Consider the following 13,960-nt stretch of genomic DNA (forward strand, 5'->3'; position numbering starts at 1 on the left):
ACCTATAGAATGGGGGATGATATTTGCAAATGCCTTATCAGATGAAGGGCTAGGTATCCAAGATCTCCAAGGAACTTATCAAACTTAACACCAAAAAACAAATAATCCAATAAAGAAATGAGCAGAAGACACGAATGGATATTTCTCCAAAAAAGGCATACAAATGGCCAAGAGACACATGAAAAAATGCTTCACATCACTTGGCATCAGGGTAATACAAATCAAAAGCACAATATCACCTCACAGCAGTCAGAATGGCTAGAATTAACAAGTCAAGAAACAACAAATGTTGGCCAGAATGCAGAGAACGGGGAATCCTCTTAGACTATTGGTGGGAAAGCAAGCTGGTGCAGCCACTCTGGAATACAATATGGAAGTTCATCAAGAAGTTAAAAATAGAGTTACTCTAAGACCCAGCAAATGCACTACTAGGTATTTACCCCAAAGGTACAAATGTAGTGATCTGAAGGGGCATCTACCCCAATGTTTATAGCAGCAATGTCCACAAGAGCCAAATTGTAGAAAGAGTCATGATGTCCACTGGCAGATGAATGGATAAAGAAGATGTGGTAAATATACACAATGGAATATCACTCAGCTATCACAAAGGATGCATACTCACCATTTACAACTATGTGAATGTAATTAGAGGGTATTATGCTGAGCAAAATAAGTCAATCAGAGAAAGACAATTATTGTACAATTTCACTCATTTGTGGGATATAAGAAACAACATAGGATAATAGTGTAAGGGAGGGAAAACTGAATGGGAAGCCATCAGAGAGGGAGAAAAACCATGAGAGACTCTTAACTAGAGGAAACAAACTGAGAGTTGATGGAGAAGAGGTGGGTTGGGGATGGGAAAACTGGGTGATGGGTCTTAAGGAGGGCACATGATATGATAAGCGCTAGGTATTGCATACAACTGATGAATTATTGAACACTACATCTGAAACTAATGATGTACTACATGTTGGCCAGCTGAATTTAAAAATAAATAAAAATAAAAGGAAATAAGCCCATTTTCTTTTAGTAGGATGACCCTATGCTCCATTTCAATCACTCCAATCTTTGTTGCTCCAGTTCTGTCCATTTGAGCATTTGTTCTGGTAAAAGTGTCCTGGTTTAGATAAACTGCATGGTTCCCCTATCATTTAGAGATTACTCTGAGACTTAAGAAATGTTCAAATCTTTTGATCTAATAATTCCCCAAGAAATCTATTCAAAAAAATAATCACAGATGCAGAGATGTACATTTGTATATAAACATGCTCATTATGGAATTATTCATGCTCACAAAAATGTAAACAACCTGAAGGGCAACAACTGAAGAACTGGTAGATAAAATAATGATTCATAAATAAATGGAATACTATGCAGCATGTAAACATTTGTCTCTAAAAATAATTCAGCCCCACCAAAAAGGAGAATTATAGACAATATCCCTGATGAACACAGATGCAAAAATTCTCAAAAAGATACTAGCCAATAGGATCCAACAGCACATTAAGAAGATTATTCACCACAACCAAGTCGGATTTATCCCCGGAATGCAAGGCTGGTTCAACACTCATAAAGCAATCAACATGATAGATCATATCAACAAGAGAAAACACAAGAACCGTATGATCCTCTCAATATATGCAGAGAAAGCATTTGACAAAATACAGCATCCATTCCTGATCAAAACTCTTCAGAGTGTAGGGATAGAGGGAACATTCCTCAGCATCTTAAAAGCCATCTATGAAAAGCCCACAGCAAATATCATTCTCAGTGGAGAAACACTGGGAGCCTTTCCCCTAAGATCAGGAACACGACAGGGATGTCCACTCTCACCCCTGCTATTCAACATACTGCTAGAAGTACTAGCCTCAGCAATCAGACAACAAAAAGAAATAAAAGGCATTCAAATTGGCAAAGAAGTCAAACTCTCCCTCTTTGCAGATGACATGATAGTGTACATAGAAAACCCAAAAGACTCTACCCCAAGATTGCTGGAACTCATACAGCAATTCGGCAGTGGGGCAGGATACAAAAATCAATGCCCAGAAATCAGTGGCATTTCTATGCACTAACAATGAGACTGAAGAAAGAGAAATTAAGGAGTCCATTGCACCCAAAAGCATAAAATACCTAGGAATAAACCTAACCAAAGAGTAAAGGATCTATACCCTAAAAACTACAGAACACTTCTGAAAGAAATTGAGGAAGACACAAAGGGATGGAAAAACATTCCACGCTCATGGATTGGAAGAATTAATATTGTAAAAATGTCAGTGTTACCCAGGGCAATTTACACATTTAATGCAATCTGTATCAAAATACCATGGACTTTCTTCAGAGAGTTGGAACAAATCATCTTAAGATTTGTATGGAATCAGAAAAGACCCTGAATTAGCCAGGGGATTGCTGAAAAAGAAAACCAGAGCATCACAATGCCAGATTTCAGGTTGTACTACAAAGCTGTCGTCATCAAGACAGTGTGGTACTGGCACAAAAACAAACACATAGATCAATAGAACAGAATAGAGAACCCAGAAATGGGCCCTCAACTCTATGATCAACTAATATTCAGCAAAGCAGGAAAGACTATCCACTGGAAAAAGGACAGTCTCTTCAATAAATGGTGCTGGGAAAATTGGACATCCACATGCAGAAGAATGAAGCTAGACCTTTCTCTTACATCAGACAGAAAGATAAACTCAAAATGGATGAAAGATCTAAACATGAGACAAGATTCCATCAAAGTCCTAGAGGAGAACACAGGCAACACCCTTTTTGAACTTGGTCACAGGAACTTCTTGCAAGATATATCCATGAAGGCAAGAGAAACAAAAGCAAAAATGAATTATTGGGACTTCATCACGATAAAAAGCTTCTGCACAGCAAAGGATACAGTCAACAAAACTCAAAAACAACCTACAAAATGGGAGAAGATATTTGCAAATGACGTATCAGATAAAGGGCTAGTATCCAAGATCTATAAAGAACTTATTAAACTCAACAGCAAAGGAATAAACAATCCAATCATGAAATGGGCAAACAACATGAACAGAAATTTCACAGAGGAAGACATAGACATGGCCAACAAGCACATGAGAAAATGCTCCACATCCCTTGCCATCAGGGAAATACAAATCAAAACCACAATGAGATACCACCTCACCCCAGTGAGAATGGGGAAAATTAACAAGGCAGGAAACCACAAAAGTTGGAGAGTATGTGGAGAAAGGGGAACCCTCTTGCACTGTTGGTGGGACTGTGAACTGGTGCAGCCACTCTGGAAAACTGTGTGGAGGTTCCTCAAAGAGTTAAAAATAGAGCTACCCTATGACCCAGCAATTGCATTGCTGGGGATTTACCCCAAAAATACAGATGCAGTGAGACACGGGAACACCTGCACCCCAATGTTTATAGCAGCAATGTCCACAATAGCCAAACTGTGAAAGAAGCCTCGGTGTCCATCAAAAGATGCTGGGTAAAGAAGATATCGTCTATGTATACAATGGAATATTCCTCAGCTATTAGAAATGACAAATACCCACCATTTGCTTTGACGTGAATGGAACTGAGGGTATTATGTTAAGTGAAGTAAGTCAGTTGGAGATGGACAAACATTATATGGTCTCATTCATTTGGGGAATATAAAAAATAGTGAAAGTGAATAAAGGGGAAAGGAGAGAAAATGAGTGGGAAATATCAGTGAGGGAGACAGAAAATGAGAGATTCCTAACTCTGGGAATCGAACAGGGGTGGTGGAAAGGGAGGTGTGTGGGGTGATGGGTGACTGGGTGACAGGCACTGAGGGGGGCACTTGACAGGATGAGCACTGGGTGTTATGCTCTATGTTGGCAAATCGAACTCCAATAAAAAATATACAAAAAATAAATAAAATAAAATAAAAATAATTCAGTGAGGAAGCTCAAAATATAAGTTTAACAGAAAAAAGTAAAAAATGTATTTATGATATAATCCCTTCCCTATTCCATATATTTCGTACATACACACACACTATTTATAATAATAGAAATACCCAAAATGATGAATGGTTGTCTCTGGATAATGATTTTGAAGATGAATAATATTTGTCCTCAAATTTTGCTGTATTTTTTAATTTTTTAATAATTTTATAATAAGAAAAAAATACACATTACTTTGAGCTCAAGAAAGAGAATCAGAATGATGAAAGATCTACCACTTTGGAGTTCTGGCAGTGGAGAGACCAGTTTGAGTAAGCAAATGAAGCATAAAGGAAGAACCATTTTTAAAAACAACATGGTAACATTGGTTAGTAACATGGACCACTTTCTGTGAAAAGGTCCTTTTTAAGCGTTACTAATTCCAACAGTAATTCAAACAGAAAAAGTGTCTGAAACTGAGGTAGTAGAGAGTCTTTCTTAAACTTAAAACAACCCAATGTTACCTTGAGTATTATTACATTGTGCGCACTTTAAAAAGAAGCATTTTTTTAATGGAATATACTTAGAGGACAGCAACTACGATAATTTTTTTTTAAAACTTGAATGTCTTAAAAAAAAAAAAAACTTGAATGTCTTATGAAGAACATGTAAGTACAGTGGGAATGCTTATCCTAAGAAAGAAAAGCAAACACGGGTTTTGTGTCATCTAGTGAAGAAAAGAGCTAATGGTCAGAGCTAACTAAAGATGAATGGGATTTTTCCTCCCGCAGTAAGTTCTTCCTTTCTGCTCACTTGGGGACTGCTATCCATTCATTAAATACATGTAAGGTCACTGGGCAAAAGAATCTACTTGATAACCACTTTGGAATCTGCTGTTGTTTGTAAAGATGTCCTTCTTAAACTTGTTTTAGAAAAACTCAGCATCAGGTGGGTATTTAGACTAAGTGTTCTCTAATGACCCCTCCAAATTGGCATAACATAGCTTTAGGTGTTCTAAGATCAATCCCGATCTGGTGGCAGGGGGTTCCCACACACTTAACACCAAGCAATTCTTCAACACCAGTAGGGTGTCCAAGAATTCAACTCAATTCTGACACTACCTACACTGGAGAAACCACAGATTGCACAGGCTAAGGATTCAGTCCCGCCAGACTATACCCCACAACTCTCACTTTAGATGCCAGTTGCAAGCCCCAGGCTGTTTACTTGTGCTTCCAATTGACCAGCTACAGATTGGAGGTTCCAACAATCTCCTCCTTTGGTTCAATTATTTGCTAGATGGGCTCACTTACGTAGGTTTACAAGTTTATTAAAGGATATTATAAAAAATACAAATCAACAGCCTAATGAAGAGATAATTAGGGCAAGATCTCAAAGGAGCTTCTTTCCTCATGGAGCTTGGGACCTGGCTTGGTAGCACATGGAAGCATTCTGGTTCCCCAAGCATGGAAGCTCTCAGAAAAAAAAAAAAAAAAAAAAGTTTAAAAAGCTGTTATTTTGGATTTTTATGAAGGCCTCATAACAGTCCTGATTGCTCAAGTCTTTGGTTATTGGCCAATTCAGCCTGTAGTCCATATCGCCCCTTCATGGTCAGGCAGTCAGTTTGAAGGCTCTAACCTTCTACTCACATAGTTGGTCCTCCTGGCAACGAGCCCCTGCCCTTGAGTGGGGTCCAAAAGCCACTTTCATTAATAAAAAGACACTCATTTCACTTTTATGGCTCTGGAGCATATTCAGGAACTATAAATGAAGACCAAGTACACCTGAGAAACATATTTTGATCATCTGCATGGCCCATGTGAAAGAAGATTCAAAAGGAAGTATAAGCATTGCTAAGAGAGTCACTCAAAATCGTCAAAAGGACATTGAGGAAGTAGGGCCTATGCACACAGTTTAGTTTGTCTCCAGTTTCAATTTCCATGTTCCATTATCTATTTTAGTCCAGAATAGAAGGATGTATTCTAGGAAGCGGTGGAGTTGCAACTGACAAAAGTCAGAAGTTCATGCGTGCAACACTGGTAGCTAAATAGCCAATTGTGTTATTAGGCAGGCAGTTTAAACTCTGCGAGCATCAATCATAATTCTTTCAAAACAAGTTATATAACCTTATGGGTTTTGCCTTTATAAGCCTGCACTCCAGCTCACAATTCAGAGCACACTTTTAACTTCAGCTGACTCTGTTTCTCTCAGATGGCAACCCTAGGACCCCAACTAAGTGCTCTCGGTTGCTTTACAGCTTCTTCTTAGTCAATACCAATTATGTATTTCTTATAAATCGTTATATTGCATATGATGTTAATATCCCTGAGATGTGATCCACATCACTCACATTTAGTTTTATAGCAAACTGTTAAGACACAGCTGATGTTCCATCATTTACTAGTCAGTTAGCGATTATTCTCAGCCACTTCACTACTCATTAGCACTCCCACTATAGGTGGAGGAGGCGGAGAGAAGTTCATTCAAATGAGTTGACTCTTGTGCATGTTAAAAGTTAAAATGAAAGACTTCATGTAAGAGTTTAATAACACTGGACAAAGTGGTAAATGAGTATTGTGAGCGTGCTTCCTTAACCATTTTATCCCGATTATCTCCCTTTGCATGAGGTGTTTTCCATTTGCTAACTAAGCACACCATTAAGGATATAGGATATAATTGTCATCTCCACTTCCCTGAAATGCCAAATCAGTAACAATAATAACATGATCATGCTGAGTTGATCTAGCTAACTCAGAGTTCTGATTTTATTACAATTAATTACACATTTTCCAAATGACTGGTCTTTTATCCTGCTCTATCACGACTTCATTTTAAAAAAAAAAAAATTTTGATTGATTGATTGATTGATTGATTTGAGAGAGAGAGAGAAAGACAGCATGCCCAAGCATGAGGATGGTGAGGGGGCAGAGAGGGAACCCAAATAGTCTCCACGTTGAGCAGGAGCTGGATGTGGGGCTCCATCCCATCACTCCAAGATCATGACCTTAGCTAAAACCAAGAGTTGGATGCTTCACCCACTGAGCCACCCAGGCACCCCTCTATCATGACTTCCAAGGTAAACATCATTCACTCTAAGAGAATGGGCCATAAATATCCTTAAGCTTCATTAGTGTAGATTTCTGGGTAAGTTTCTCATCTAAAAAGTGTATTTACAGAAAACAGGCTACATTGACCAGGTAGAACTTCCTTCTATTAACTATTGTGGTTAAAAACAACAACAACAACAACAACAACATAAAACATATCATCTTAACCTTTTTAAGCACACAGTTCAGTAGTGTTAAGTATACTCACATTGTTGCAAAAGAGATCTCCAGAACTTTCTCATCTTGCAGAACTGAAACTCTATACACATTAAACCATATTCCCTTTCCCTGGTAACCACCATTCTACTTTGCATTTAAGAATTTACTTTTTGTGCATCCCAGGTGGCTCAGCAGTTTAGCGTCTGCCTTCAGCCCAGGGCATGATCCTGGAGACCCAGGATCAAGTCCCACGTCGGGCTCCCTGCATGGAGCCTGCTTCTCCTTCTGCCTGTGTCTCTGCTTCTCTCTCTATCTATGTTTCTCTGTCTCTCATGAATAAATAAATAAAATCTTTAAAATAATAATAATAATTTACTTTTTGTATATATTTTTCCAATCTGCATTTCTTTATATTTGTGAAGACAAGGGGAAAATGCACACTGTTTCATCTCACATCTTTTAAAAATAAATCACAGTCATTATTCAAATATTAGGTTTCTCTAAGTGTCATAGTATATACTGTTTTAATGCTACTGTAACTTTAAAAGCAATTTGAAAGTAATGGGCATTTTTTTCTTATCATACCTAAAAAGTGACTGTTACCAAAAAAAATGCAAAACACATTTAAGCAGTTTTTCTCCTTAGTTCTGTTCAAATATAGCAAGAGTATAATTAGCTGGACAAGCTGCCTAACTCTGTAATATCCGTCACCTCCACAACTTACAAACCTGTAGCAGTAACAAGCTTTGCAGTATTTTAAAATCTCCACTTCCTTAAAAAAAATTATATTCAGAAAGATGAAGTAAACACCAATTTTCTCTTTCCCAAGAGTGAAGTATTTATAAGGGTGAGGTTAGAATTTTCTTTCAATTTTTTTTTTTTATTTAGCAAGTTAAGATGCTGCAATAATGAGGAGACATTCATTTTTCTCACCCACCAAGTAATCACTTCCACATTATTGGATAGCTTATGGGTCTCACTGATTCATTGCATTTAATGATCCTAGAAAAAAAGACTACATTTTTCTTGGGTTCTTTCTGAAAAAAAAAATCCAAGAAGTTACTCTGGCAACGCAGCAACTCAAGTATTTCACTTTGGATTATTCCTCCTTTTTTTGTCAACATTTAAAAGATAAATTGCTTTCTTTCATTTTATCCTAAATTCAAAGTTTCTAAGATAGATCTCTTGATTTTATCCATGTTCTTGAAGTGATTAAATACAAAATGTTCTCTAAAGCAAGTATCTGAATGCTGCGTCTCCAAAACCAAATGCTTCAAGGCATAACCCAGAATATGCATTTCTCAGCTCAGAGTAAGGAAATAATGCCTAAAGTTTTCAAGATCTACAGAGAGGAAGCTAGTAATAACCTAGCAAGTCCTGCATAGAAGCTCAACAGAACCTTGAATCTGCTGATAAAAAAAATAAGAAAATGGATCCCTAAAACTATTCAACCTATTAGAGAATGTGAGATAATCTATCATCTCTTCATTTCTGATCTAATGATGTTCTTTTCAGGAGTTCTATTTGTCAGCACAGGTCACAGACTCACTATGTCTTTTACAAGTCTTTTAACCAAATTAATGATTCTAAAAGCATATTTTCCAGTTCATTGCAGATACATCTCTGAATTACACTTGGCTCCCAAGTTGTAAAAAGCAGTGTATTATATAGCTGTAAGTTCCACCCACTCAACCTATTTCGAGTTCTGATATCAGCCAAGGTAATAATACTCATCACTAAAAAACTACCACAGGTTTCAATACCTATTAAAAATATTTATTAATTCAAGGATTAAGAGCCCTAAGTGAAAGGCACTGGGCTAGGTGTTGTAGGTGACACAAAGCTGGAAAACTATGGTTACCCTCGGTCAGTTTTCAGTCTACCCGGAAAACAGGTATAAAGAAAGTAACAATGACATTTTGGATGACAAAATCTATGATTCAAACTAGGACACTTTTAAGTGTCCTTACAAAAAATAAGCTAAGATCACAGACATAAACAAATCTGTCCAGAAAAACTGGGACATATAGCCACCCTAACTATGGTATTCAATATTTTGCAGTTTAAATGTTTTCAAAAATGTTATTTCATTTTCTACCTAGAAACAAAGCTATGAGATAATAATATAATACTATCCCCACTTTCAGATGGGAAAACGAAGGCTCAGAGAAAGTAAATGATTTACCTAGGTTTACACAGCTAATAAATGATGGGTCTAAAGCCTGTGCTGAAATTTTCTAATTCTACATCTAATGTTCTTCCATTATAACACACTGTCTCATCAATAGCTATAACTACTAGATAAATTCTATAACCACAACCTGAGGGAAGCACTGTTCTTCTAATTCCCGTATTAGAAATACAGGGAGACAACATTTACCAATTTGACAGTATTTGTGCTTTCATGGTAAAAATTATGTGGATAAATGAGGACAGGTTAATCAAAGGCAACTACATGACACAGAGTTGACCTAAAAAAAAAATAATAAGAGTTAAAGCAGTTTCAAGTAAAATTAGAACCTAAAGAGGGATCTTCTCATCACTGCTATTCAAAATTGTCCAGTAAGTTGTAATGGATAAATACTGGATAAAAAGAGATAAAAACCATCTCCTTTTGCAAATAAGACTGTTATAATAATAGTGACTATGACCAGAATTTTAAAAATTGGTAAGATGGTTAGATTCAAGATAAATATTTTAAAACTTTGTGGTATTTGTGCCTTCCAGCAATAAATTCCCCCTCCTACCAATCCCAAGCTCCTCTGGACCACTTCTCATTCCATATAGACTTCTGCTCAGTCATATCAGATTTTTACAGTCTTGAACAGAATACCTAACATCCTACTCAGAAGTGTCTTGTTTGGATTATTTCCCCAAATTCCAGAGCTACCAACAGAACAATGATTTATCTTGTATCTATGACCAATAGGACTTAGTAACCTATTCCCTTTCAAGAAAAAAGACTGCCTCTAAGACAAAATTCTACTTAGTGTTAGAGCCCCCGGCAGCAAATTCCTGGACATTTTAAAATTGCAAATTTCTTTCTAGTCTTCAAAGATGCGTAACTGCTGACATCCTATATCAGAACATTCAATGCAGACAAGGAAAAAAAATGTCAATGATTAAAAGATGCATATGAGGTTTGTTTTTTTTAACTCCCTAACAAACTGATATAGCCCAGTTCATATGCCTCTTTCAGCCACTACAATCTCCTTATTTCTAAAATGACAGAAGTTTCTACAAAATTCAAAACCTAATTCATTTATCAATGAGATTTTTATGTTGTCCTTTTAACAAAAAATGGTAACATTAAAAGAATTTTTATGTCATTGTTGTGTTGAGATTTATTCTTTGGCACCCTGCATCTCTGTGTCTGTAATAGGTAGTTGTGACTCTCCTTGTGTGCTTGATGAAGTAAGCAGCCCTATGAAGAAGCCCACATGGCAAAGAACTGCAATAGCCTCTAGGAACTGCATGTGGCTTCTAGGATCTGAGTGAATTTCAGCTAATAGGAAGATGTTGGACCCCCTTAGTTATACAATCATAAGGAAATGGATTCTGGCAACCACCTCAAAGAGCGTGGAGATGGATTCTTCCCCATTCGAGTCTCTAGTTGAGAAAGCAGCCTGGCCAATATAGTGAATAAAGCCTTGTGAGACCTTGAAGCATTCAAGCCATGCCCAGAATCCTGGCCCATAGAAACTGTGAGATAATAAATGTGTATGTTGTTTTAAGCCACTTAATTTGTGATTGTTTGTTCCACAGCAACAGGAAACTAATATTTCTTCCAATGTCCTTCCTTAGAGTAAAACCCCAAGTCATTTTCACAATTTAGCCACCTGCTACCCACTCTAATTTCATCTTCTTCCATTTCACCATTGCAAACTTCACTGTAGCTACAATGGCTTCTTTGCTTGTCAAATAAGACAGACTTGCCATATTTCCATTTAACAGACTGGCTCAGCATCTTCAATACTCTGTCAGGAATGCTGTTCCCCAATACCTGCTTAGCTCACAATTCACTTTCTTCAGGTGCCTATTCAAAGATTACTTTGTTGGAGACATTTTCTCCTGGAAAAAAAAAAAAAGGAATTCTTACCCCCAGCTCAATATGCACTGCTAGCATCTGACTGCTTGGTTTTCTCCAAATAATATATTTTTTCTAATCATGGGAATTAGACTAACTCCATACTTACACTTCACAAGCAATTTCCAGAAGACAATGGAGCAATGAATAAAATTTTCTATGAGAAAGAGAGTATGACTTTAATATTTTATATTCGTTCAAATTTTCTTTTGAGATTCAGGCAACTGACTTTATTAAGCACACAAAGTCATAAGAAATATAATTTCCACAATAGCTTTATAAAAATTGATATCCTACCAGTCAAGAAATGGATGAAATAAGGGATTCAGAAATGGAAAAGCAAGAATGAATAAAATAAGTGTTGGTGGACATTGGATCAATTTAAATAAATCTATTTAAACAACTACAGTAATTTGTTAGAACATATAATTTAAATGTTTTAAACTTTGACAAAGGGAAATAATATTACTGACAAAGCTGGTGGAGAGGTGGCAAGAGAAAGTAAAAGAGTATTCCTTCATAATTCACACCAGGGAGAAAATTTATATTATCTCAAAAATTGAAGCATGAAATTTTTTAAATAACACAATCAACTAATTTATCCTTTGTAATAATTTTAGTAACCTTCAATCTTTAAGGAATTTTTTTTACAAATCTTTTCTGTAGATTGGCACCAAGTAAATATTTAGGCTTTGTGGGTTGCACACAATCTCTGTTGTGTTTTTATTTCTTTCTTTTATAGCTCTTTAAAAATTTAAAGATCAACCTTAGCTCCCAAGCGGTACAAAGAACAAAAGGCCTTGGGCTAAAATTTGACCTGCTTGCTATATTTTGTTGACTTCTGGCTAAATAGATTGAGCCAAAATTCTGTTGTTCTTTCACTTTCACTCTAGAATCCCTGATTCTGTTAAATGTAAGCAAAACTAATTGTGGTATTTTGTATTTAAAACCATATGATAATTTACAGGACTTCTACTTCTGGTCAAGATATGCACAGCAAGTATAATTCACAATGTTTGACATCCAATCAAAAGTTATCAACCATGCAAAAAAGTAGGCCAATATTACCCATAATGAGGAAAAAGAAACTGAATCAAAACCAACCTGGGATTACACAGATGATAAAATTTATAGACAAGAACATTAGAATCGTTATTACAGCTGTATTCCATATAGTCAACTAGCTAGTGGAAAGACTGAGCATGTTATGCAAAAACCTAGAAGATATTTAAGACTTAAATATAACTTTTAGAAATGAAACTACAATGATAAAAAAAAAAGAAAGAAATACATCGAATGGGATTAACAGAGATAAACATTGCAAGAGGAAAGATTAGAAAATTTGAAAGTGTAACAATAGAAATCATCCAAACTGAAACACATAAAGAAAAAAGTCTTGGGGGCACCTGGATGGCTCAATAGGTTAAGCATCTGCCTTCACCTCAGGTCATGATCTCAATATTCTAGGACTGAGCCTTGCTCAGCAGGGAGTCTGAAAATTTATGTCCATACAAAAGTCTGTACAAGGATATTTATAGCAATTTTATTCATAATTCCCAAAACTTGGAAGCAACCAATATGTCCTTCAGTAGATGCATGGGTAAATCAACTGTGATATACCCAGACAATGGAATATTATTCAGTGCAAAAAAGAAAAGACCAAGCCATGAAAAGACACAGGGAAACTTAAATGTGTACTACTACTATATGCTTCTCACTATATGGCATTCTGGAAAAGGCAAAATTGTGAAGACAAAAAATTCAGTGGTTTCCAGGGGGCAAGGGAACATAGGCAGATAAGAATTTTTTTTAGGGTAGTGAAAATACTCAGTAGGATATAAAATGATAGATATATGCCATTATATATTTTTCCAAACCCATACATGGTACAATGCCAAAAGTAAACCCTAAGATGAACTATGGATTTAGGGTGATCATGATGTGCCAGTTTAGGTTCATCCTTGGTAAAAGAAAATGTACCATTCTGGTAAGTAATGTTCATAATTGAAAGACTATGCATGTGTAGGGGCAAGAGACATATAGGGAATCTATCTCTTCCTCTCAATTTTATTGTAAACCTAAAACTGCTCTAAAAAAATAAGGCCTTAAAAAAAGTATGACTTATTAATGACCAATAAGTACATGAAAAGATGCTCAGCCTCATTAGTCATTAAGGAAATGCAAATCAAAACCAAAATGATTTACTACATCACTCCCACTAGAATGGCTACAATTAAAAACAGACAGTAACAAGTGTCAACAAGGATGTGAAAAAATAGGAACCCTCATACACTGCTAATGCGAGCATAAAATGGTGTGTTTGCTTTAAAAAATAGTTTTGCAGTTTCTCAAAATTTTAAATACAGAATAACCACACCACCCAGCAATTCAACTCTTGGATCTACCAGAAGAAATGAAAACATGTTCACACAAAGTCTGACATGCAAATGTTTAGAGCAGCTTTATTCAGAATAGCAAAAAAGTGTAAACAACCCAGATGTCCATCAACTGATGAATGGATAAACAAAATGTGTTTACATTCATACAACAGAATTTTATTTAGTGATTTATAAAATCAACAAAGTCAGAGTACCTGGGTGGCTCAGTCAGTTAAGCATCTCATCCTTGGTTTCAGCTCAGGTCATGCTCTCATAGTCATGAGTTGGAGCCCCGTGTCAGGGAGGAGTCTGCTTAAAGATTCTCTCCCT

The 13,960-nt window shown here is 36.3% G+C and overlaps 1 protein-coding gene across 8 annotated transcripts in view; it reads right to left on the reverse strand.

Annotated features, from left to right (window-relative positions):
* The window catches only part of IQCM (IQ motif containing M), a 434,749-nt gene that overhangs the window by 403,315 nt on the left and 17,474 nt on the right, over positions 1 to 13,960 (reverse strand). The window contains exons 1-2 of one of the 8 annotated variants that reach the window (XM_077846311.1): positions 11,362 to 11,376; positions 11,102 to 11,236 (exon numbers count right to left, since the gene is read on the reverse strand). The exons of 4 other annotated variants lie outside the window; for them this stretch is intronic. The gene's annotated coding sequence lies outside the window, so the exon portion shown is untranslated. Of the gene's footprint in view, positions 1 to 10,734; positions 10,755 to 11,015; positions 11,237 to 11,361; positions 11,377 to 13,960 lie in introns of those variants that run through there. 3 more of the 8 variants (XM_077846309.1, XM_077846310.1, XM_077846312.1) reach the window with 3 other exon arrangements.

Source organism: Canis aureus, chromosome 13, assembly GCF_053574225.1.
Source record: "Canis aureus isolate CA01 chromosome 13, VMU_Caureus_v.1.0, whole genome shotgun sequence".
Lineage (NCBI taxonomy): Eukaryota > Metazoa > Chordata > Mammalia > Carnivora > Canidae > Canis > Canis aureus.